The following is a 27,123-nucleotide window of genomic DNA, read 5'->3' as shown; positions in this document are numbered from 1 at the left end:
GATGTGCAAGTTATAGCCAGTCATACTGGTCACGTACACTTGCTGGAAGCATGCTATTCTGAAGTGCAGCAGTTAATAGCACTGGCACATTTTTATAATAAGGCCCCAACACTCCAATAAGATGAATGGAGACAGTTACCCTGTTTTGCTGCTGGTGCATTGTTTCCGCTTATTTTACAGCAGGCTTAGCAAGTGAACAGTTTGCATTAATAGAATTTCAAAACAAGTTTAAAAAGAAAAAAAACCCTGTATATTTGAATCCTGTTCTCCAGATCGTTAATTTCAAATCATGCCACCAACAATTAAAGTAAGTAAACAACCAAATATTCCACAATACCCAAAACATCATATAACTTTATTACCAGTATTGTTATGTAATTATCAGCAAAGGCTTTATACAAGATGGTTTAAAATAATGGAGCAGATATTCAGATACATACAAGTGTTTACTATCAGTTATTGAAGTGTGAAGCACTAGATACAAAACATTAACCACATAGCCGTACTTAATTTACTAATTAGGATTTAAAATGGTAATTGTCTCCAATCCTTTATTTTTAAACCTCTTTGCAAGAGGAATAGGGTTATATATTCCTAATACAGAGGGAAGTATTATACCTACAAGGGGCTTTTTCTAAGAGCCCGATTCTGTAAACACACAATGGGACTGATCATAGTAGTATGGTCTTTGCACACTAGTAAGTAAGATCCAAACCTATCTTAATAAGGAAAGTTAATAACTTTATATCAGACCCTTAGCTAGAGTAAACTGACATAGCACCAGTGAAGTCCATGAAGTTACTCCGATTTAAATCAGCTGACTATTTGGTGCTTTATTTATAAAGTGCTTCCTACCAGCCAAGGTGTATGAGATGCTGCTAAATTAAGCTATAACAACAAATATAACTAAAAGTCAAACTACAGTGGCATCTTTAAAAAGAAAGGAGACTTGCTTCCAAAACAATTAACTCACGCCATATAAACCATTTAAAAGTAACTTCCAGGTTGAAAATAAACAGTTTATTTCTTCAACGGGCCAATATGGAAAAGCAGCTAAACAATTTATAAACCAATTATTGTCTTTTGGCCAACACCAGAGGAAAAATACCTCATCACTTCCCAAGCATGGCATGCAGATCTGGGAACTGAACTTGCAGCAGATGATTGGAATGTGGCTCTGGTTAATGTCCAGAAAGCCACAATTTGCAACAGATTGATTCAGATGCTGTGCTACATTCACATGTAGATAAAACTGTTAGAATAATTCATTGTAAATTTTGCCTTTCTTCAATCAACGATTAATTGGGAATAACTGTTTTAAAATTATTATGATTATTCAACTAACTCTACACAAAGATTGTACCATTCTGAAACTATGGCAAACAATATGGATGGCCATCTATCTACATTGCCCCAAATACCATATCCTAATTTTTTCACTGTTGTTTGGAATTTCATAGTAAACAGTTTCTGATTTCAAAACCATGTATTTCCCTTAGAAATTACTAGAAATCCAACCCAATTCTCCTTTTTTATACTTGAGTAGATACTGTAACAAGGTTTGGGACAAGATGGATCTAGGAGGAGATAGTAAATTTTAACTGCTAACAAGCAAATTCTGAGATTTTTTAGAGATTGAATGCTAGTCCCACCATAAACACATAGAAATAAGTACTAATCAGCTATCTCACATTATTAAATCAGAAAATAACCCTATGTCAACAAATGAACAGGCGTGGTTTGCTTTTACTTGAGATATAAAAGACAAAGTTCACTTAAAACTTGAAATAATATATATCCTGTATTGCAAATATGTAACACATAGTGAGGTCTCCCTGTGCCATGGAGAGGAGCACTTCTCTAAAGGGCACTTCTAGCTACATGATCACAAAAGAAAAAAAAATCAGACCGAGTTGGACATACTCTGCTTTGCATGTGCAATGTGTTTGGCAGATGTAAAAATGCAAGTGAAAAGTGTACCTATAAAAATGGAGGCTGGGCTTCAAGCCTTTTGAAAATGCAAATAAAAATATACTTTATTAGAAATATCTTAAAACAAAGCTCTCTGTTGAGCCTATTAGGCACTGATCCTCCTTAAGCCCTGAGTCACATTCTACCAGTGAAATGTACTCCCCTATGTACCACAGACTTACTCCATGGGCTGCTGCAAAGTTGGGATAGGGTTATGGTCCTTCTCCTTTTGGAGCAATATGCTCCCCAGAATGCATGGATTGAGCAGTCCCTGTGCTCCCCAGAGGCCAGGATTGTAATTCTGATATGTTCTTGCAATGGGTGCTGAATGGAGAAGGGGTCTATTACTCCTTTCTCCTGATCATCCAGTTTAGAGTCTGTCCAAATGCTACCCCAATATTGCTTATATCAATACCATTCTTAAATTGAATAGCCAATCTAAACTAATGTTAACTATATTGTAGATACTTTGAACACTACCAAACTTCAAACAGTGCCCAAATTTTGCCCTCTTTTATAGCAGAGCAACTTCAATGTAGTAAAATGGGTTATCCCAGAGTAACAAAGCACAATTTCGGTCCACCACACTAAAATGTTTTTCTCTCCAAAAAAGACAGCTTTCCCCACAGAACTTCAGTTTCAAACTTTCTTGGACAAAAATTGTGCTGATCGTTTACACATGAATCATAGACAAGACTACGGAGTCACCAGAGATTATTTTAATGACAAAACCAGAGTCTCGGAAGTTGTATCTAGCCAACTTTTTTTTTTTTCTATATGTAGCAGAAATAATCCCAATAGAGTTAAGCTTACTTCCTGTATGTACCTCTATTAAATGACCATATGCCAAAGTATTATAGCCCAAACAATTCCTTTGATTTGTCTAGCCCAGAACTTCTGCACAACACACTAAACTAGTAATCGTTCCTCCAGGATACATTTGATAATGTATATTCAAGAGTACACTGTAATGACAAAATGATGGATGATAGTATTTTGAGAAATTTTACAAGAACATTGAGTAAAATTTCACAAATTCCCAGTCTAAATGAGCTCTCAGTTTTAGTCAGAATTAGCGAAAAAGAGAAATGTTTTCTTTATCCCCAGAGAGTTCTTTGACAATTTTATTAGCATTGTTATAGCAGAATTTTAGTACTGTCAGATGAACAAATACATATTTTATTTCATGATTGAACAAGTACACTATATTGCTCCAGATTATCTTCTGATGGAGTTTAAGGGTTTCAATTTATAAAATCTCAAGGGTTCAACTGTAAGTCACACTGTGAGTCATGCGCACAAGAACGTGAGTTACCCCTTATATGAATGTGCTACCCACATTGCGGGTCAGAGCACAAGCAGGAGAACTGCTGGTGGAGCTCCTATGACTATGTTACACCCCTGACTGCTCAGGTAGGCAGGGAATGTCTGAGCACAGCTGGGGAAAAGGTGGGGCCTTAATTCCACCTCCCCATACACACCCATCAACACAGCTGAGCTGGCGCACAGGGAGAAGTTGGACTCTCATCTGCTCCTGGGGCAGTGCAATTCCACACTGCCCCTTAGTTAGGACTCATGGCAACTCCATGGTCTAACCTGAAACATTCTGAGGCCTGGATGCCTAACAGACAGTCTCTGTCTTTGATTGATATGAGCACAGATGCACTCATCAGAGGAACTCAAACGAATAGTCTCCCAGTTTAAATGGGATGGGGCTAATGCCATGTTTGGATCTGGAAACCAAAGAGGTCAAACAGAAACCAAATTTGTTCATCTTTAGGGTACATAATGAATCTTAACTAGTCTTTATGTTTTATTGAGGGAGATGAGTTGAGGAATGCAGAATGGCCAGGTATATATGGACATGTTCAGAGGGGAGGGGTGTAATTTTATTTATACATGCATACATCAGTGGATGGGAACCTGGGAGGCAGTGACCATGAGATGGTCAAGTTCAGGATCCTGACACAAGGAAGAAAGGAGAGCAGCAGAATACAGACCCTGAACTTCAGAAAAGCAGACTTTGACTCCCTCAGGAAACTGATGGGCAGGATCCCCTGGGAGAATAACATGAGGGGGAAAGGAGTCCAGGAGAGCTGGCTGTATTTTAAAGAATCCTTATTGAGGTTACAGGAACAAACCATCCTGATGTGTAGAAAGAATAGTAAATATGGCAGGTGATCAGCTTGGCTTAACAGTGAAATCCTTGCTGATCTTAAACACAAAAAAGAAGCTTACAAGAAGTGGAAGATTGGACAAATGACAAGGAAGGAGTATAAAAATATTGCTTAGGCATGCAGGAGTGAAATCAGGAAGGCCAACTCACACTTGGAGTTGCAGCTAGCAAGAGATGTTAAAAGTAACAAGAAGGGTTTCTTCAGGTATGTTAGCAACAAGAAGAAAGTCAAGGAAACTGTGGGCCCCTTACTGAATGAGGGAGGCAATCTAGTGACAGAAGATGTGGAAAAAGCTAATGTACTCTATGCTTTTTTTGCCTCTGTCTTCATGAACAAGGTCAGCTCCCGGACTACTGCACTGGGCAGCACAGCATGGGGAGGAGGTGACCAGGCCTCTGTGGAGAAAGACGTGGTTCGGGACTATTTAGAAAAGCTGAACGAGCACAAGTCCATGGGGCCGGATGCGCTGCATCCGAGAGTGCTAAAGGAATTGGCGGATGTGATTGCAGAGCCATTGGCCATTATCTTTGAAAACTCATGGCGATCCGGGGAAGTCCTGGACGACTGGAAAAAAGCTAATGTAGTGCCCATCTTTAAAAAAGGGAAGGCGGATGATCCGGAGAACTACAGGCCAGTCAGCCTCACCTCAGTCCCTGGAAAAATCTTGGAGCAGGTCCTCAAGGAATCAATTCTGAAGCACTTAGAGGAGAGTAAAGTGATCAGGAACAGTCAGCATGGATTCACCAAGGGCAAGTCATGCCTGACTAATCTAATTGCCTTCTGTGATGAGATAACTGGCTCTGTGCATGAGGGGAAAGCAGTGGACATGTTATTTCTTGACTTTAGCAAAGCTTTTGATATGGTCTCCCACAGTATTCTTGCCAACAAGTTAAAGACGTATGGGCTGGCTGAAGGGACTATAAGGTGGATAGAAAATTGGTTAGATCATCAGGCTCAACGGGTAGTGATCAATGGTTCCATGTCTAGTTGGCAACCGGTATCAAGCAGAATGCTCCAAGGGTCGGTCCTGGGGCCGGTTTTGTTCAATATCTTCATTATTGATCTGGAGGATGGCGTGGACTGCACCCTCAGCAAGTTTGCAGATAACACTAAACTGGGAAGAGTGGTAGATATGCTGGAGGGTAGGGATAGGATACAGAGGGCCCTAGACAAATTAGAGGATTGGGCCAAAAGAAATCTGATGAGGTTCAACAAGGACAAGTGCAGAGTCCTGCACTTAGGACAGAAGAATCCCATGCACCACTAAAGACTAGGGACCGAATGGCTAGGCAGCAATTCTGCAGAAAAGGACCTAGGGGTTACAGTGGACGAGAAGCTGGATGAGTCAACAGTGTGCCCTTGTTGCCAAGAAGGCTAACAGCATTTTGGTCTGTATAAGTAGGGGCATTGCCAGCAGATTGAGGGACATGATCGTTCCCCTCTATTCAACATTGGTGAGGCGTCATCTTGAGTACTGTGTCCAGTTTTGGTCCCCACACAATAAGAAGGATGTGGAAAAATTGGAAAGCGTCCAGCAGAGGGCAACAAAAATGATTAGGGGACTGGAACACATGACTTATGAGGAGAGACTGAGGGAACTGGGATTGTTTAGTCTTCAGAAGAGAACAATGAGGGGGGATTTGAGAGCTGCTTTCAACTACCTGAAAGGGGGTTCCAAAGAGGATGGATCTAGACTGTTCTCAGTGGTAGCAGACGACAGAACAAGGAATAATGGTCTCAAGTTGCAATGGGGGAGGTTTAGGTTGTATATTAGGAAAAGCTTTTTCACTAGGAGGGTGGTGAAGCACTGGAATGTGTTACCTAGGGAGGTGGTGGAATCTCCTTCCTTGGAGGTTTTCAGGGTCAGGCTTGACAAAGCCCTAGCTGGGATGATTTATTTGGGGATTGGTCCTGCTTTGAGCAGGGGGTTGGACTAGATGACCTCCTGAGGTCCCTCCCAACCCTGATATTTTATGATTCTATAATTCTCAGTAAATCTGATCTTGTGCTGGGAATTTTTATTAGGCAAAGTAAAATATACGGATTCAAGTAGCATAGCATAATGGCACATTTAAATGTATTCTCTCTTTTCTAAAACACAGTTGCACTGTCAGACCCACTTATGAATCCTTGTTACTTTAGAAAACCTCACAACCATGCAGTGCATGAGCATGTACCTATGGTCTCAGATAGGATAGTATTTGGGAAGCTGCCCTTTCCTGCCCCTTATGGCTACCCGTCGATTTTTAACGCACTGCCTTAATCAGAGCTAGCACAGGTATCACTACTTGTGCTGGAACTCATACCTTCCACCTATAGTGCAGACATACCCTAAGAGTGTTTAGTCCAAAACCTTCAATATTTCACATTTATTAGTAACTGGGAGATAAAAATGTCTGAGGACTTCAGCCCGCTCCAACTGAAGCAGTGGCAAAACTCCCATTTACTTCAATGCTTGCGGAATTAGACCATAAATGATTATTGTCTTAATTCCAATATTGGGAGTCCAATGTTGCAAAGATTTATGCACTGTGAATAGTCTCATTGTCCTCAGTGAGACTACTCACTGTGTTCTGTATTTGTACCACACCTAGCTCAATAGGTTCCTGTTTCTTGAGTAGAGATCCTAGGTGCTTATGGTAATACAAATAAATAATAATATACATAAGTCTTTGCAGTTTCATAGAATATTATTCTGTATAGATTTATGCAAGGAAACTTCACGCTCTGTGTTTTTAAATTATGTTTTACAGCACTGTATTGAATTACTGAGATGTTTAAACCTAATAATCCTGAGGTTTTCCTAAAAATTACTTTTGAAATGCAGCCATTTTTCCCTTTGGCAGTTTTGAGATTCAGTATCAGGAAACCATAGACTAAAATGTATACCAGTGGCTCTTTGGAAATAAAAATCATTCAGTAGGAAGGAGGAGAAAAAGTAAGCATCCTGACTAACAGGATGTGATATTTCTTTTCAGTATCTACCTCTGAAATCAGCACAGAAGGAAATTATTTTCCTCTGAATTTAGTTTAATTTGTAGTCATTCAAGGAGAGTGAAATTGCCAAGCACTGTACCCAATACAAGCAGTGAAAGAGACAAGACAACTTAGTACATTACGAAGTGAATGACATAGCAATAGGCCTGAGAGACTGATATTAAAAGGCTTGGGAAATGAAAAATGGTTGTAAACAGAGTTTTACATTTACTTGCTGCCCTAGGGAGATCTGCTTAAGATAAATGTGACACAGACTGTCTGTTTTTAAGCATAAACTCTGCAGGAAAACAACTAGCATAAGAAAGGTAGTCTTATTAAAGAACTCAGTGATTGATAGAGTCATTTGGAATAATGACTACACTCTTGGAAGAGTTTATTTTAAATAATAATTGTGTACTTGTGCATCTCAGAGTAAAGTGGAAGTCTCATCATTTACTATGTGCTCAAAATCCAATATAACCATAGCCTAGGTTCACTCTAGTTTCAGTATGGTTTGCTATTATATAAGTAAGTGATAATAGATGATGCCCAGTGGGGAAAATAACCAACAACTAAAGTCAAGTTACTTCCAATTATATGTTGTGCTCATGTTTTAAGTCTGAGTATTTCTTTACTAAGTGCTTATACCAACTAAAGGCAAAATTACCCCCCATTTTTTCTTGCTAGCTAATTTGATTTATGCCAAATAAAACATTGAGACAGAAAGTCAGAATCGAAGGCTAGATGAAGGATAATTCCAAATGTCTTCAAAAGCTAAATATTACAAGCAGACCCGTCAAAACACACACATTATATGATTCTATAGAAGTTTTCTATGATTCTACAGAAGTAATGGGCTTAAATTGCAGCAAGGGAGGTTTAGGATGGACCTTAGAAAAAACTTCCTATCGGTCAGGGTAGTTTAGCACTGGAACAAATTACCTAGGGAGGTTGTGGAAGCTCTGCTATTGGAGGTGTTTACAAACAGGTTACACAAACACCTGTTGGATGGTCTAGACAGTCCTTCCTCAGTGCAGGGCACTGGACTGGGTGACCTGTCAAGGTCCCTTCCAGTCCTATGTTTCTATGATTCTGTATGCACTTTGGGCAAACTCCTTTCCTTATTTCAACCTAATGAAATTAATAGTTTTGAGGTACCTCCACTAGTTCATGAAGTGCTAATTTAAACTGACCCAGCAGATGTGCTGTTTGTAGCACTACTCTGTCTGAGAGATTCTGCCATTAGAGGGCAATTTTAACATTGCTGTGGGGAGTCCATTCAGACTATAGCAGGTAGAGAATAGCTAGGGATGTGCTGAATGAGTGCACAGCCTGCCATTCCCCAATTAGTGCCACCCACTGTGGGTCAGCTATAAGACCCTTGGTAGAGTAGAAGCCATGGGCACCTTGCCGCCCCACCACAATCCCTCCAGGAATCTTTCTGCTGACAGGGCTCTTGGGTTACTATGGTGGAAGCATAACTCAGTGGTGAATCTAATACAATACACAATCTAATACAATACAAATGCCTTCCCATCAAAGACCAAGAGATAGCACAAACTCAGCATTTTACTTGCATTTACTGTTGTTTACCCTTTCACCTTGTCTCCAGGGGGGAAATTGTCCAGAATAGCCATTCTAGCATAATTTGGGGAGAATAATGCCACTGTGTGAACACTCAATTCCAGAAAAAGTGACTTTATTCAGAATAAATATGCCACTTTCTGAAATTTCAGTGAATTATTAAGAGTCCTTGTGATTCTCAGACATGTTTGCAGGAAGGACAAAGGTGAGAGCTAAAATTCTAATGAAAGGACCTGCATCTTTTCTCAACTTTCACTGAAAGAGTACTGGAACCCAAACTTTGATTTCAAATTATGAATAGTGATTTTATACAATATGTTCTAAAGAAATATAATGTCAGAACAGAGGAGTATGTGAAGAGTCATTTCAGAAGTGCATGAAATGGAATAAGCATGGATTTAGGAATTCCTGAGTTGTAATGGTGGCTTTGCCATTGACTTGCTGGATGGCCTTTTTCAAATCACTTAGTTTCTTTATGTCTCAGTTTATCTTCTTTTAGTAGCTGGACAACTGTTTTAACTTACCTCACAAGGGTACCTGTGAAATTTGTTTCTCCTCAGCTGAGGAGAAAAAGTACTACAGAATTGCCAAATATAAGGTCCTGCTTGTAAGTTAGTGAAGACCATAAATTAGGTTTGTTCAAAAAGGTGTCTCAGGCCTTAAAGAGTATACAATGTATAATATAGATGGTCAACTCTACCCACTGAGATACAGAGGAAAACTGAAAAGTCTGTGTAAAAGAAGGAGCTTTGGGAGGGAGGATTTGGATACATTTAGAAGTACATAATCACATGGCAGACATGATGTAAAAGCTTAAATATATGAAAGATTCCCCAGACAGCTTTCAGCAGGTCAATGCAAGAAGTTAGGGTTTATTTTGATTTTTACTTAATTTGTCAACTGGAGTGTAAGTTTCTGTACTAAAAGACATAAGGACTGTCCTTAGAACTTTCTGAACATGTGCGAATCAATAGTTAATTTTTCACAGAGATAAGACTGGCTGTAGATGGCAGTAGTTTGGGGACTTGCAGAATAGCACCCATACGGTGAAATATTGTGCTAACTCAATGACAATATCTAAGATGAAGGAAGCCACCAATTGTTGTAGTACCCAACGGCAAGCTAAAGTAGAATGGCTTGCAACTTCAATAGAAAACAGCTACATTCCACCAAACCATTTTGACTTAAGACTGTCAGTCTGGCAACATTTCGATGTGTATTGATATAGTTCTTTTAACCTGGCTTGTTCAATGTAGTCTCCACTATCACTCTTCACTTCCTCAATCCTTAAAGGTCTACATTTTAGCAACGTTTGCTCCGGCTGAGAAATCCTGATATGGCTCCCTTCAGAGAGTGCCTGTCCTGCTCTGACACTGACCAGAAGGACTCAACCCACTGCCTTTTCAGTGTTCCCAGCCCTTTGGATCGTAGGCAGGCAGAAATGAAACGTGGGTCCCACTCTTGTATCCTGGAGTGCTGCCAAAAAATTCAGTTAGGTGATACACATGTCAATATCACAAGACAGACTGACCACCCAACCACTTGGGCCCATCAACCTGTACATAAAATTAGTACTTTTCATATGAATCACACACTTCCAAAAAAGGAAAAATAATTAGGTATGTTTTTTCACTGATTCTAGTCTGAGCTAATCCTATTTAATATATAATATAGTATTTTCCAACTGTACAAAGGGGACACTATCATCTAACTATCACAAAGGGGACACAATTACAGATGATTAAATATCTCTTCTTTGATGGAAATCTAGTCCAGATCAGACCTATTTGGGTTTTTGGTTGGCTACAGTCAGGACAATGCAAGTATTCTAGAAATTCACTGTGACTATATGAGTAACATTTAAATATCTTCAAGCTCAAATTCCTCTTGTATAAAAGTTTACCAAGGTGATATCTCACACCAGAGGGGCAAGATCAGAAACTATGCAGAAGAATTTGCAACAAAAGTCCATCCAATATTACTAGTTCTTTAAAGAGACCATCATTATTTAGAGTAATTCCTGAAGCTCTAAGTCAACTAAAGTTTGACACCTTAAGGAGGTAATATTTTTGGACAAAATATTTTAGCTTTGGTCCCGATCTCACTGAATTCAAGGATAAATCTCCTATGGTGCAGAATCATCCCTGTATCATTGTGTTGTCAACCCGGACCAGAATCTCATTTCACCAAAGCCCCTTTACACTGCCAGGGTTGGGTAAAAGCAAATAAGACTACCTTATCAGTGGAATACTTTTGGTTCTGAAATGACAGTAGGTAGATTGTCTTCCAGAATATGTCAGCCTACTGTCATCAAAAGAAGGATGCTTGTGATGAAGAAGCACAAAACCAATCTAACAGCTGAATGGTACATCACACCACTTTATGTCATTCCAGGTTTGAGACCAGACCAGCTAGAGGTTGTGTTATGCTTGTCCTATAACCCTGGGTACCTTGAAAATATTCTGCTGCTGTAGCTTCCAGACAGGATACAAGCATGCACTCAGTGTCTGTGTGATAAACGGACATGGTTCAATGCTCTGACTCCAGCAGCCTGCTTGTTACACCACAGCCACATTCTGGTCTCCACCAGCCTTGGTTACGACTAGCCACATGACCCCAACATACTCCAGTACTGAATTTCCTCAAAACAGTCTGCCCTAAAGTGTCCAGCTCTCTCCTGGACCACTCAGAGAAATAATAAGGTCCGCTTGTGCCTTTAAAGCGCCAACACCCAACAGCTTGCCACATTAACTGGAGTCAACACTTACTTCAATTCAAACACAGGACTGGCTTGGTTTAGATTAAACATAAAACATGTTTATTAACAACAGCTTAAGTGATGCCAACTCTAAGAGTAGAGATGGTTACAAGGAAATAAAAGTGAAAACGCAGATCTAAAAGTCTAAAACTTAATCTGGCAAGGTACAGTCTTTGGTTAAGATGGCTTCTCTCACCAATTATTCTTTGTCCAGTATGGCTGACTGTGTCTCAGTCAGGACCTTCCATGGAAGTATGAGGAGCATGTTTCCCTTTTCATCATCGTAAAAGATAAAGAGGAGTCTCTCTCTGTTCCATATATTCCCAAAGAATTCCCAAGGAATCCTTGAAATTAGGAAGGACTCCTGGGGATTCACTCGCCTGTCTCTCTCTGGCATGCAGAAGCCAAATTACTTCTCGTCTCTTGAGTTCTGGCTCAAGACAAGCACCACTGGTTTGTTTGAAAACGTTGTTTATGGCTAATATGTAAACTGAGGTAAACCCAAATCCCTTTATCTAGGACAGACCTGTTTATCACTTTTACCTTGGCTAGGCTGTCTTCTTAAACGTGTTCTAAGAGCATCATACAGAGAGAATTTATAACTTTACAAATAAGGATTAACACATGCATTTTATAATAATATTAATGATTAATGTACTATTTGTTTTCAAATGATATCTTCAAGGCATATTTTGCACAAATATCATTGCAGTAGTACATGGGGTGTGAACACAGAGGTGCTTAAGATCACAACCTCCTTCTACCAACCCTACAGACTCTTCTTTGTGCAATCACTGTGCTGCTGGGAATCAAATTACTACAGAAGGGATATAGTGTAGGCCAGTGGTAGGCAACCTGCAGCCTGTCAGGGTAATCCACTGGCGGACCACGAGACAGTCTTTACATTGACCGTCCACAGGCACGGCCACCCGCAGCTTCCAGTGGCCATGGTTCCCCATTCCCGGCCAATGGGAGCTGCGGGTGGCCATGCCTGTGAACGGTCAATGTAAACACTGTCTTGTGGCCCACCAGCGGATTTCCCTGACGGGCAGCAGGTTGCCCATCACTGGTGTAGGCAGTATGAAAGGCTGGATCTGAGGATTTTTCTAAGACCATAGGAGAATCTGTGTGACTAGTTGGCCACATTTATTGCTCGACAGCAAAATCTTTTGGAGTGGCACTGCCTCGGAAACTTCACATGGAGTTATTGAGGCAGTTTTTCTATCCCAGGGATTTTCCTTTGCAAAGTGGTGGTGATAAGCTTTTCACCCTGAATTAAACATGGATAAGTGAGCTCAGAATTAGCCCAAAGAGGAGAAAAGTATATTTTAAAACAAGCAAGAATGTTATCCCGTAGTTTCTATGTAGGTAAGATATTCATTTATATTTATACATTCACATTTCCTAATCTATATATGTATATATTAGATATACGAGGCATAACTTCTTCTTCAGGTAGGAGTTCTGTGTAGCTCAAAAGCCTGTATCTTGTATCACAAGATAAAAGATATTATCTCATCTACCTTTTCTATCTAAAATATACAGATTTATACAGCTATATAACTTCAGACTTCACCTGGAATGATCTCTTGCAACATGTGTTAACTCTTTATCTGTTCCAAGTTGTATTCAGCTATGAAACCCTTGTACTTTCCCCAGACCTGAAGAAGAGCTCTGTGTAAGCTCAAAACCTTGTCTCTTTCACCACCAGAAGTTGGTCCAAAAAAAAAATAAAATTCCTCACCCATATTATCTTTTTAATAGCCTGGGACCAACATGGCGGCAGCATCACTACTATCTATATTTTAGAAAGACTTAATATACACATATGTATATGCATCTCATACAACCTTCTTTATCTACAGATAAGTAGATCAAGATATTGTTTTCATCATGTAAGACAAATTGACTCAAATGTATGATGTTGGAACAATGAGGATGCACAAGTAAGTGTTCACTGAATGCCCACCCGTTAAGCAGGGATTAATTAAATAGTGTAAAAATTGTTTTTCCACCAGAAGATTATGCAATCTTGTTAAAATTTCACAGCTCACAGTTTTATATCTTAGAGATACAATAGTAATTCTACGTCATCAGAACAAATGACATTGCTGTAGACTGTCCACAATGTCATGTACTTTAGAGAAAGCAGATTCTGTACTTGAACGCAATAAGTGAATGTGAAGAATCAAATAAAGCGAACAATATGATATCTTATATTTATTGCTTTTGATGTTTTCTCATTAACCCAGATTCTGAAACCCACTGTCTTCAATGGCACTCCTCCTGGAGTACAATTCTACTCCTCATGAGTAAGTTTATCAGAGTCTGTCTCCTCAGTGACTTTATTTCCCCCCAAAGCAATACATTGAAATATTTTAATGAAGTAACTGTTAGTAAAATGACCCACACTGCAGGTTCATGACAATGGTACATGCAAATTCTGCGGTAAAGAATCTTTCTTAGGGCCCAGTTCTGCAGCCCCTCAACATTTAAATGAAAGTTTAACCTGAGTAAGAACTGGGCCACCAAAGAGCCACATATGAAGATATCCTAACAGCAGTGGGCATTTTCTACATTTTTTTAATACAGTGTTAAAAGAAATTATTAATTGTTCTATTCACTACAGATAAGTTTTTCTATTAAAATATTTTTGTATTTCTTCTACATTTGTTAAACAGGAACCCATCTTTTAAATAAATATAACTTGCTATAGGGATATAATTGAATAAGGGAGGGACTCAGCAGCTAAAGTAAAGTCCATTGCAGGCCCCTTGAATACTGTATTGTTTTGTTTATGCTGCAGGAATGCAGCAGAGCAGCACTAACTGCTGGGCTATTGGCTGTGCAGTGACAGAGCCTAACAAAGACTCGGTTATGCTATCCTTGGAATAATTTGTGCATTGTGATTCACCAAAAAAAGGCAGTTTCCTGGAATAGTGTTTTTCTCTCCTGTGTTTTTAGGTAGTGGAGAAGGGAGCAATAGTCCCTGTGAAAATTTAAATAAAACAAGAAAGTACCAAGATTTGCAGTTAGCATCTAACCCCTGAACGCGGAAATCAACAAAAGAACAGTGTGCCCCAAATGAGATTACTTGCACAACATTAACAAACTGACAAATATAGAGTTCCCCCACCCCCAAGTTAATTCAGTTCTAGTATCTGAGGTGACACTTGTAACTACAGTAGGCAGAACTCAGAGAGAAGAGTAACTTTTTTATTAGCTGGCAGTATATCTATGTTTGTTTCTCTATAACCCAAAACAACTTGAACCATTAATAGATCATAATTGATCATAATTATAGTAAAGGTATATATATAGCTCTACTGCACTGGTCAATGAGTGACGGGATGGAGCCATGACTGTGCCTATTCCCTTCCCACTTGCTCTGGGTGTTCGGGGGGAGGGTCATCCAATTAACAGTTTAGCTCTTCTTGGTTAATATATTCTCTTCTGACATACATTATGTTTATTCTTGTGTTTTCAAAGTTTAATGAAATATGTAGTTTTTATTAGGATAAAAGCTACATACTTTTGTAGAAGTTCCAAAATACTACTTTTATGGACCTTTCAGGTATCTCAGACATACAGCTTTTTCTTGCAAAGGACTAGACGGACAGGCTTTGCCTAAAACCTTGGAACAAACCCTCATTTATGAGCTAGGGGAATCATTTTTATCCCACTACACGAATTCAGTGGGCTGCCACAGGCCAGTCATCATCTGTTATTGTTTCCCTGCAACTCTTGTGCTATTAATTTTTCTTTTTAATGAACTGTCCAGTCTAGTTTAGCTATGGGAACGATGATGGAGCTGCAGTATAAATGGTTTATGTCATGCCTTTGTCAAAAACCTTTTCCCTACAGCACTAGAATATAATTGAAAAGCCATTTCAAAATAAAATAGCTGAATGGTTGCAAATGCAGGTTGTCAAGAATCAAGTGGGAAAATCCTATTTCAGAAATGCATTCTATTATATTTTACCAATCCCTGATCTGTGTGATTTACAAATTAGTAAAACTGAAAAAATCACTAGGTTTGTAAGGGCCGTTAGTGTGTATTTCTGAAAGATTTCTGAATATATTTTAAAGAAGTTGTTCTTTAACTATGACTAACAAGGCAGTAATTGGTCTTGGTAAATGTCTCAAGTGAATTAAATGTACATGCTGTACAGTGTGTAGTGTTCTTTCTAATATGCAGCAAAGCTCCATGCTTGAGGCAGCAAATTAGTTTCTAGGAGCAATTCAAGGTATAGTTTATTATCTATGAAGCCCTAAATTGCTGAGGACATGGCAGACTCTGAGAAATCATCCCTCTCTATGCCCTATCACAACAGTTATGATTGGATGGGACATATTTCTGCTGAGAGTCCCTAGGACTGAGCTTTTGGGGACTAAGGGCAATCTTGGTGATAAGTAGGGGCTGCTCTATGATTTAGAAATCACTTCCAGCAGTCTCTTAGATCACGACTTCCTCCCTTTAGGACATGGTGCAAGATACATAGCTTTCATTTCATTTTTCTTTGATCATATTTTTCTAGTTCATGGATGGCTTGGAGCAGTATTTCTTTATTATCTAGTCTTGGGTAATATTAATAGTATCAGTATATCATGCATGTGTTTCACTATATAATGACATCATTTATTTCTTTGAAACTATCCGTTGCGGAAATCTGAAAGGGACCATTATGGAGACATTAGTTTGCCAATAGTTAAGGCTGAAGCTAGCTTTTTCCAGTAAGCTATGTAATGAAATAAGTAGGCTTGGTTGAAAATTTTCCATAGAAACATTTTTGACAGAAAATTTGACTTCTGTTTAAACAAGGGTTTTTGGTTTTTTTTTTTAAATAAAAAGTGTTTGCTTTTTGTACACATTTTGATTTTTTTTGTCAAAAAATAAAATAAATGCCTCCAAAAGAGTTTTCATTTTTCTTTTTGTCTGAAAAACAAATATTTTGACTTGGATATGCTGCTGTGCAGCCTGATGGGCAGTGTAGTTTAGCAGCCCCATGTCCCCATTCTCCCTGAGGGGTCAGGCTCCTTACCTGGACTTCATCTCCTGTGACGCATTGTGGGTTCCCTCTTTGACTCAGCCACCGCAACGCATCATGGTAGTCCTATGCTTGCAGTGCATAATTGGAGCTGATGTCCAGTCAGGGATCCCAGCCCAGAAGAGAATGGGAACATGACACATGCAAAACTATAACTCACAGAAGACACTGTGGCTTCTCAGGCAGCTGTAGAGATCAGTTTTGAAATTACTTGAAACAAAATATTTAGTTTCTGGTCAACCTGGCCTGAAATTAAATATTTTGATTTAATTTTTTCAATAGAAAATCTAAAAACGTGTGTGTGTGTGGGGGGAAGAATCAACATTTCACTATGGAAAATATCAATTTAACAGAAATAACATTCACAGAAAAATCTCACCCAGCTCTAATAGGAGTTAACATGATTGTGAGAAACAGTGTAATGTGAACATATTTTCTTCTCACCATGTTTTTCGTGGTTTGGCTACACATAGAAAAATTATGCTAAAGATATTTTCTTTCGTAATGCTTTGAATAAGATGAATAAATTGTTCCACATCCCTTTTAGCTGTATTTCCAAAGACGTTACTTTAGCCCAAGCAACGCCTGGTGTCAGTGTTTGCACATTTAGACCCCAACTTGTCAAACTGTGCATGCACACCGGAATTGGCCTAAACTAATTTATACTTTTGAAACTCTGGCCAATAGGCCTTGCTCCAGCAAGGTTTTTACATATGTGTTGAACTAACGGGGGGGGGGGGGGGAAGGGGGCATGATTCAGCATTCATATCGCACTCCCAGTCAGTACTGAGCCCAGCGGATGAAATTCGGTGATGAATGCTGATCACATGCCACCTGAGGCATGTTGCGCATATGCTAAGAAGCAGGAAAGCAGTTCCAATGAAGTCAACTGGATTATTTGCATGACTAAAGTTACTAATCTCCTTCAGTATTTTGTTGGATCATACCTTAATATACAACTGAAGTCACCTAATTCTGCCTAAATGACAAGTGTTTGTTTATGTAATTGAGATTTTTCTTTATATACTGAATATAGAAGACTACATCTGGAAGGTGTGTGTCCAAATATGTGCTGGACACATATTAATGGATATATCTTTGCCTTTGTGTTACAGGGTTCTGTAGACTCTTACTTAAATGATCCAAACATGGCAGCCCAGAATATTGAAGTAGACTCCCTTAATGTGACTGTGGAAAGGCTGTTTTAACTGACTGATGAGAATTCATAAACAAAGGTTTATGAAAACTGTGTAAATGACTGTTATATTAAAAAACAGAAGTGTAAACATGGGATGTTCTTGTGTGTAATGTGAAGCAGATTGTGGAAGGCACAGTGCATTATGTATGGATATATTAGGCCACATTCAAATTTGCTAACACTTATGAGCAGGTGAACATTTTAAATATCTGAAATCTGGCCTTTTTTCCCTGTGGTATTTCTACAAAAAAAGATGTGAAACTATTTCCTGCCAATATCATATGTTTGGGACCCTCTGTTTTTTTCCTGTCACAGTCTATGGTTTACAATACATATGAGCACTAAAAGATGTATATGTGACCTGCCTGCTTTATATTATAACAGTGAATTCGTAAATATAGTGGGGGTACTGAATTTTTTTCTATCAGTTTGAGAGATACTATTGGTTTTACCAATATTCTCCATTTGGGGCGTGAAAGAATCCCAGTGAATTCAGTGAGCACACATTAGGGCCTTTAATTTCAGGAAATGATTCTCAAACTAATTTAATATTCCCTTCAAAAGGAAAGGAACATTCCAAGTGTGTCCACTGCCCTCTCCCCTTGAAATGTGAGTGCATAATTCCAATTAATGACATGCAAAAATGAACAGGAAAATCTATAGCCAATAGACCAAACCCTAGCGACACCAATGGCAACTAGTCAGGACTCTGGAAGATGCATCTAAATTACACACAAATCTACATAACCACAAGATACGTGCATGGCTATTAACGAAGGTGGCACAGAAGAGCCTCCAGTTTCTCAATACAGGCAGAGGAGTCCACTATACTGGAAAAATACTCCAGTGTCACGTATGATGGCTTTAGGGCAGCTTTCTGATGGAAGACTGACAAAAAGCTGCCCTAAGAAATCAGAGAATTTTGTACAAGATATAGACATAGTAGAATCCCATTTATCCGACCCTCCATTATCTGGCTCTGTGTATTAACTGAACAACCAGTGTACTCAGGTCCAAAAGCAGGTGATCTCTCCTGTGGCCACTAGACAGCGGTGCAACCTCACACTTTCCCATTCTCCGGACTATCTGAATTTTTGATTATCTAATCTGTCCCCTGATATTAGATTGGATAAGTGGGATTCCATAGTGTATAAAATGATGGCATAAACATAATGAGACCCCCTACCTCACAATGGCGTTGTGAAGATTAATTAGTTCATTTTTGTTCAATTTGTTCATTTAAACCCTTTGGGGTTTAGAGAGCATGGCCACTTTAAATCTTTTTCCTAAGGAGTGGGGGAGCAGTGAGAGAAAGGAGGGAAACTCCAGGGGGGTGGCTCTGGAGAGAGAGAAGGGCTGCAGCAAGCAGGCCCTTGCAAAATGAAGCAGCAGAGAACCGGCCTGAAGCTTGGGAAGGACAGGGTGGCCGATTGGGGACACCCCAGGACAGGAGCCAGGAGGAGCACTGTGCCGGGGGGAATCGCCCGAGAAGGACAGGCCAAAGCTGGACCCAGTATTGGTATCACTGCTGCCCAGAGCTGCATGGGACTGTGAGTACTGGGGCTTGTGACTCTGCATTGGGAATAAGGAGGGAGGCTGCTAGCTAGTTAAGGACGGAGGTGGTTGCTCTGTGTGGCTCTGCAGAGAGCAGCAGAAGAGGGCACCGGAAGGGTTTGTTGGGGAAAGTTTACTGGCGCCAAAGACGACCAGGAGCACCCAAGACTCAGCACTGGACCCTTGCTCAGGACTCCTGAACTCTGTGTGCAGACACATTGCTCGGTGTCTGCCCTTTCAGACTCTGCTACCACTGGGCCTATGGGGCCTTGGTTTGGCTGCAACCCTGTTTTACCGCTCCCCCTATATTTCCCCTTGTTTTTCTCCTCCCATCCCTCTGTAAATAAATATTTCCCTTTCTTATATCCATTGTACTTTTCCAGTGGGTGTGTGGGTTCACTCTGGGAGGGTTGGAACAGGTGCCCCTGGGGTGGAAAGAATTTTTCCTGCTGCATTCCTGCGCGTGCCTTCTCTTGGCCAGAGCTGCCTGTAGAGCAGACTCCATCTTGGCCATGAGGGCGCTAAATTTGTATGGTGTTTGGGGTATGCTGCTCCCTGGGCAGCTCTTACCAGCTTCTGGTCTGCCCAGGGGGAAGTGGAGGAGCAGGGGACAGGGCTACGGAGGGGGCAGGCTTCTACATGTGTCCCGATTTTGCATTTTTAAAAGGTGGTCACCCTAGCTGGTTTGCAGAGCAGAAGAGGAAAGACAGTCCTCAGACAGTGTGGGCCAGGGCTGTATTATGTGAATACACTGTTTATAGCTCCAGTTTGCTGCTTTGTTTCAATAATCATAACTGTACATGCATATTTTACCTTGGTTACTGTTGATGATTTAGATACTGAAACAGGAAATCTGCATTTCTGAATAGACGCAACAGGAGCAAAATTATTTAAGAAAAAAATCCTCCAAAATGAAACAGAGAATTTAAGAACCATCTGGACACACAGGTTTACATGACAATCAACAAAAGCTGTATGTGTTCATTCTCTTTACATCTCCCTTTACCGAGAGACAATTCAAATGCCTTACAGTGAGCATCCTAAAATCACTATGCAGGAAGTCTTTCAGAAATGATTACATCTCTAACTTCCCCTAACTCTGAAATGGAAAAGCACCTAGAGAAACCAATGGGGCTGCTTTCAGTGTAAGATGCTGCTTAAAAACCAATGGGGCTGCTTTCAGTGTAAGATGCTGCTTAACCTGAGTTAATTTAGATCTGAGCCCCACATTAGTAGTTCTATGTTTCTTCTTTACTTTTCCCAAGCACATGTGGTGGTCGTTTTGTCCCCATCCAAGAATGTCATTAAAATAAAATCTGCTTGTGAGTGTAGCACTGAGCCAAGAATGAAAAGAGCAGGAGTAGGCCTGGACTAGTCTAAGAAGCCAGAAATGAGAGGGGGTGCCAAGTTGAAAAGAAAGCAGATTAGGCTTTATTCAGAATCTTAGTAATGTGAACACTAAAGTTCAGTAACTGGCATAGATGTGCATAGAGAGCCCAAGCTCCCTTCCCATTAAATCAGTTGCCTAACTCCCACTGATGAGAAGGGGAGCAGATTCAGGGCCGTAATTAAGACAAGGTGGGGTTTTTTGTTTATTCAGTGGTGGTGTTTTTGCATGCATGCAAATCATGCAGCCCTTACTCAGGCTAAACTGTAACTTCACTGGGAGTTTTGCCTGACCAAGGACTGGGTCTGGATGGCAACATTTGGCAAGTGAGTTTTAATGAACAACAAAATAAGAAGCACAGTTAGACACAAATATATAGAACAGCTTCTTCCTAGTTTGAAGCTTGTCATAAATATAAAGGGAAGGGTAACCACCTTTCTGTATACAGTGCTATAAAATCCCTCCTGGCCAGAGGCAAAGTCCTTTTATCTGTAAAGAGTTAAGAAGCTCAGGTAACCTGGCTGGCATCTGACCCAAAATGACCAATGAGGGGACAAGATACTTTCAAATCTGGAGGGGGGGGAGGCGGGGCAAGGCTTTTGTCTGTCTGTGTGATACCTTTGCCAGGAACAGATCAAAGATGCAAGCCCTTCAACTCCTGTAAAGTTAGTAAGTAATCTAGCTAGAAAATGCATTAGGTTTTCTTTGTTTTGGCTTGTGAAATTCACTGTGCTGTAGAAAATATGTATTCCTGTTTTTGGGTCTTTTTGCAACTTAAGGTTTTGCCTAGAAGGATTGTCTATGTTTTGAATCTGACTGCCTGTAAGATTATCTTCCATTCTGATCTTACAGAGTTGTTCTCTTATCTTTTTTTGTTCTTCTAATAAAGTTGTTTTTTAAGAATCTGATTGGGTTTTTTGGGTCTTAAAAATCCAAGGCTGGTTTGTGCTCATCTTGTTTATTCTCAAGTCTCCCCAGGAAAGGGGGTCTAAGGGCTTGGGGGGATATTTTGGGGGAAGATGTCTCCAAGTGGTCTCTTCCCTGATTCTTTGTTAAATCACTTGGTGGTGGCAGCATACCAGGTTTTAACCTAAGCTGGTAGAAATAAGCTTAGGGGCTTTCATGCGGGTCCCCACATCTGTACCCTAGAGTTCAGAGTGGGGAAGGAACCCTGACAAAGGTGTAGAGGCCTATAGATTTCCTCAAGGAAATTCAGTGTAGTGGGGTCAGTTTAACGGTTGAAACCATTCTATTACAACTTGATACTAATTGCTGCAGTCTACATTAACGACTCAGCGAATGCTGGACATGCACATCCATGTAGCTGTTCATAGGGATGTTGTAGTATTTTGCCCATTTGGCTGCCAGAAATGAGATCATCATCATTCAAGGACATTTCCACAGAAATGAAGCATCTGTCAAGCAGGACTTTAGTGTACTGAATATAAAAAGATATAAATGAATCAGATAGCTACAGAGCTTTAATGTCACAGTCTTGTAGACTTTTTTAAAAACATCACAATTCAAAAGGGATTTCACATCTGATACTGCTATAAATGACACTACTATCTATATTATTTATTACAGATTTTATCATTGATTTAAAAAAAATATGGATACTTCTGTCTAAGAATTCTCACCTCGGAGGAATCTCTTGTTTCATTGGTAGATCAGAAAAGCACAGAATGTCAGAGGTTAAAGGCTGATAATAGAATTATGGAGGAAGAATAATAGAACCATTTTTCGGAGTCTGAGGTTTACCCCATCACCCTGTCTCCACATTTTCAGCAGCATTTTTCAGCTAAGCCTCACAGTGAACAACAAAACCTTTTGCAGCACAAATCTGAATGGCTGTTTCAAGATTAGTGACATTACATGAAATGGTACAGGTGAAAAATAAATACAAAAGCTGCTCATCCATGCAGCCTTAGAAAAACAGCAACACAGAGCCCATTTTTGGATTAATGTAATATGGTTACTCTCATTGTTTTGGAAAATTTCTGACTACAGCTTACCATCCCCTCAACCCCATCAGTGCTAAATTCCTTTTTGTGCGTCCTTAAGAAGAGTTATGATGTTATAAATGTAAATGAGCATGATATGAATAGTGCAGCTTGTCAAACAGTGCATTACAGGATAGTCACAGCAAGATGCTCAATGTCCTAAGGTACCAGCTCTCCGAGTGGCACTGAAGACCGGTGGACCCACCCTATGAAAACTCTGAGAAAATCTGGCAACAAATTGGCTTAAACAAGAGGTTACTAATTGTTGACATGCCACAGTGTATATATGGAGCAACAAGAAGAGAGCAACATATACCTAAATTGTCAATTATAAGTCATGAAGTCAGATGTCTTACCTTTACCCACTGGAAACTTGCTGCCAATTTATGTAACATATTCCGCCCATTTGAATGGCCACTTAATGAGTCTGTGTTGACAACGAAGATTTAAATTTTGTGCTGCCACTTATCCGATATCTCAGCTCTTGCTGCAAAGAATGAAAAGTTCATTTGAAATCAAAAGTAACTTTACAGTCACAATAACAAGGGAAAAACAAACAAGCAAACAAAAAACACTAACTTTTAAGTTACCCCAACAGCCCAATGGGATTTTGGAGACAGAAGAATATCTATAGGCCGGGGATAGAATTTACAAGTAACTTTTACCCATATAGACCTATTATTGGAAGAATGTTCCCATAATTAAAGTGCTGGAGGCCATGCCAATATCCCTTCACATCTTTCTCTCTACCTCCTAGACAAATAGAATCTCATGAAAGAAAATATGCTCGGGGAACATTCTCCAGAGCAAGAGACACTTGTAAGGGAAAAAACAACAACCCAGCTATAGTCACATGTCAGGTATCATCAGCCAACAAGACGTGCTTCCAGCATTTCTAAGTGCTGTAAGACATATTACAAATCAGATAGTTTAGTATCATGACAGAATACGGAAAAGAGGAAACTGCCTCTAGAGTAGTGGAACTATATGCCCATGATAAGAGTTACAGTTGTATTGGGAATTTGAAAATTGGCAGGGGATTGCTCTTCTGTTGGGCAGGTTTACAGAGCAAATCTTTCCTTGGGTTTGTGGTCATGGGAGGTTCCTTCACACAACAAGAAAATTAACTTTATTTTCATGGCTATAAACCACATTATTTTATAATGTGAACACTGCAAAATGTGTATTTTGTTACTACTAAATTTCCAAGCCTACATGTTGTCTTCTTGATGCTGCTATATACTTAGGGTTGGCAGAATTCAACATTTTAAAATAAATCTGACAGATAATTTTGATGTTTATTTTTAAGCATTTTTTCTATTTTTATTTATTTAAATTTTCACAGTTGCAGGAAATTATGGGAGGGTCAGACCTTAATTATGTAATGACAGCAGAAATTGAGATTCAAAAAGTTTTATAACTTAAAACACAAATTGTGAACATAGCATGTCGAAATATATAAAGTAAATATCCTTAAATGAATCTAAGTTCTCAAGCTGCATTCTTCCTTCTTTGTCTGTCTTTATATTCTGATTATTATTGAAGGAAATACTTTTTCTCTGGTTTATGTGTTTGTACTTTGAAATTGACGTTTACCAACATTTACCAATAAAAAAATAATCCTTTCAACAAATTGGAATGCTGCCTTTTTATCCAGCCAGCACCTACAGTCCGATTCAGCAGTATTCTGGACATTTATGGCTGTGTGCATACACCTGTTGACTGATATCTACAGTATGCTACTTACCATCTGCCTGGAGCAGGAGAGAATAGGAGAGGTACCTTCCTCAAGTTTTCAATAAAATAGCATAAAATTCTCAACCTGTTTTGAATTTTTAAAAAATATCTTGTTTACCTCTTTCAGTAAAATCTACATTAAAATTATCAAAGCCTTATGATAGCACTTTACAATTATTAAATATTAAACTAGGACTAAAGTAGGGCTCCATCCTGCAAAGGGATCCAACCAGGGCTTCCTTACACCCATGCAGAATCCCACTGAAGTCAGTGGGACTCCACACACGTATCAATGTCCAACCACACAGACAGGTTGGTTGCATCATCATGTTCCTATTACACATCATCATCATCATGTTCCTATTACCCACATTACAGAAAATGAGCACATGATAATTACTCCATTACCCAGTGACTATTACTAAGAGATGATCAAAGGGTGCTGCATCTTATATTCTCAGAGCTTCTGTTATGCAGTTGATAATAATTATTAAGTATTTCAGTGTGAGATAATAACTGTTATACCAGTGCAAGCAGACTGTAATCAATGAGATAGCACAGATATAATGCCGGGAGTAGAATGACCCTGTGTGTCCCCAACAAGCTGAATTACTCAGAAGAAAACTAAGTTCCCATTTCTACAAGAATACAATTTTCTGCTTCTGTGGTTCAAACCTTTTCTTTCCTTGTCTTTACAGACTTCGGTTTGCTAAACATTTAAATAATAAAATAAGTGTAATATAATTGTGAGCCATTAATAGATGTTTCTCTTTTTTGTAAAGCAATTTAAATATTTTGTGTAGAGGACTCAGCATTAAAACTAAATGAAATGAATTGCTCACATGTTGTTTTTTCCAGTGAATATTTTATATTTGTGGTGAAATTAATACATTGGTTCAGGGCCTGCATTTTACCCTAGGATTATGAGCACTGCTGAGGAAGATGGCCTCTGTGCTCTCCAAACCTGGCTGGCTAAATGCTGTACCAGTCTCCTGGCATACCTCAAAGAAGCCTAAATGTTGCTCTAAATTGCACTAGCTGCTAATGGCCCAAGGTGGTGATTGGGCAGTCAGGGATCCAGGGAGTTTAGCCTTCTGTGCCAGCAGTATGGAAGCAGATGGGGGGGAGGGGGAGAAGGCAGCAGGGTCCCTCCGTAATGAAGTAAGTTTTTGTGCCTCGCTATTCTGGCTTTAAGTCCAGAATATGCAGCAAAGTCCAGACACACCATATCCCAGGATCTGGGCAATTGTATTCCATCCATAGAGTAGCCAGACTGTATTCGCGACTGGTAAAAGTTTTGCCAATATTGTACTTGAATGAGTGTTTCAAGTATAGTGCATGTACATGGGGATTCCTTTGGATTATTAAAGGAACCCATGCAAGTCTGCCAAGGGCCCAGCTTTGCAAGGTGTTGAACACTTCCCAGGAGATGCAGAGACCCCTTAACTCTGAATGGTCAACAGCTCATAGTATCAGGCCCTAAGCATGCTATACTTTTCAAAAGATATGTGGCCTCATAGAGCTAACTTCTACCAATGGATAAAAGAATGTAGCTATTTGGATTCATGGCTAGGCGGTGACAGGAGACTATACTGAGGCTCATGCTTCTGATGTGCACCAGATACTTTAACAGCCGTTAGGCTGCTACCAATGAACACTCCTACGAAGTCAGACTAGATTGCATTCTATCTTCTTTATCCAAATACCCAAAAATTAAATGAAAACTTTTAGGAAATTATTACAAAATACTCTATAATGTGTGTTGATATGATTACAAACATGTTTCTAAATATCAGAGCTGGGTAAATATGCAAAAACACTATGAATATTCATTTGGATTTTTAAATAAATTTGCTTCAGCCATGTTTGCACTCTCCTTTTATGTGTGCTTTCCGACCACAGTAGAGCAATCAAATTTTACTGGCAAAAAAATGTTCACAGACTGAGAGCTAATTTAAGTTGCATCCACGTGTTCATGGATAACAAATTTTGTACTTGCATAAATATTCACACCAGAAATGCTTCTCACTAATCCCATCAGAGAACAGAAATAAAAACATGCAATTCATCTGGCCAATCACAACTTTGGTAACCAACTCAACTTACAATTTCAGATATTTATGATCAATCTATAGATTTAAAAAATTGGAAAACATGTTCACCAACTAAATTCAAATTATGAATAAGTCCTAGGAAAGCGCAATCTGCTTATGGATATTTTGCAAACAGAATAAGTTAAATTAATTAATTATTGTGAAATATTCACTAAAGCTCTAAATAATTATGTGATAGAAAACAAATGTAAGCTATGGATGATGATATATAGTGAGCAATCATTCAATAACTAATATGCTAAAAGCTTGATTCATGAAAATACATTATGTAGACAAGCTTTGTATGTAGTTTACTGTGAAGTACATATCACACTCTTTAAATACATGTTTTTTTTTTCAAATAAACTTGTTGTCTTTGCATTTGTGTTTGAAATTACACAAAAATGAAGCACAGAAAAGGAATAACATTGGAAAGGGACTGAATTATGCCATTTTGATAATTTGCTTATATGGCTCAAAATGTACATGGCTCCCTTTACAGGACCAAAGTAGTGCCCAGGTAAGGTTATCTTATTTTTAGAAGACCTGTATCCTTGGAATTGGAAGTGTATGGGTTTCAATCTCGGCACATACTGTTGCACACCTGCATGTCATCAATTTTTAAAACCTAGTTTTA

The 27,123-nt window shown here is 39.3% G+C and overlaps 1 protein-coding gene across 2 annotated transcripts in view; it reads right to left on the bottom strand.

Annotated features, from left to right (window-relative positions):
- Positions 1 to 27,123, bottom strand: part of CDH11 (cadherin 11) — a 109,635-nt gene that overhangs the window by 30,254 nt on the left and 52,258 nt on the right. For both annotated transcript variants that reach the window (XM_037877846.2, XM_007058623.4), the window contains exon 2: positions 23,013 to 23,143. The gene's annotated coding sequence lies outside the window, so the exon portion shown is untranslated. The remainder of the gene's footprint in view (positions 1 to 23,012; positions 23,144 to 27,123) is intronic.

This window comes from Chelonia mydas, chromosome 12 (genome assembly GCF_015237465.2).
Source record: "Chelonia mydas isolate rCheMyd1 chromosome 12, rCheMyd1.pri.v2, whole genome shotgun sequence".
In the NCBI taxonomy this organism is placed as follows: Eukaryota; Metazoa; Chordata; order Testudines; family Cheloniidae; genus Chelonia; species Chelonia mydas.
This window is presented reverse-complemented; position numbering and strand designations above follow the sequence as displayed.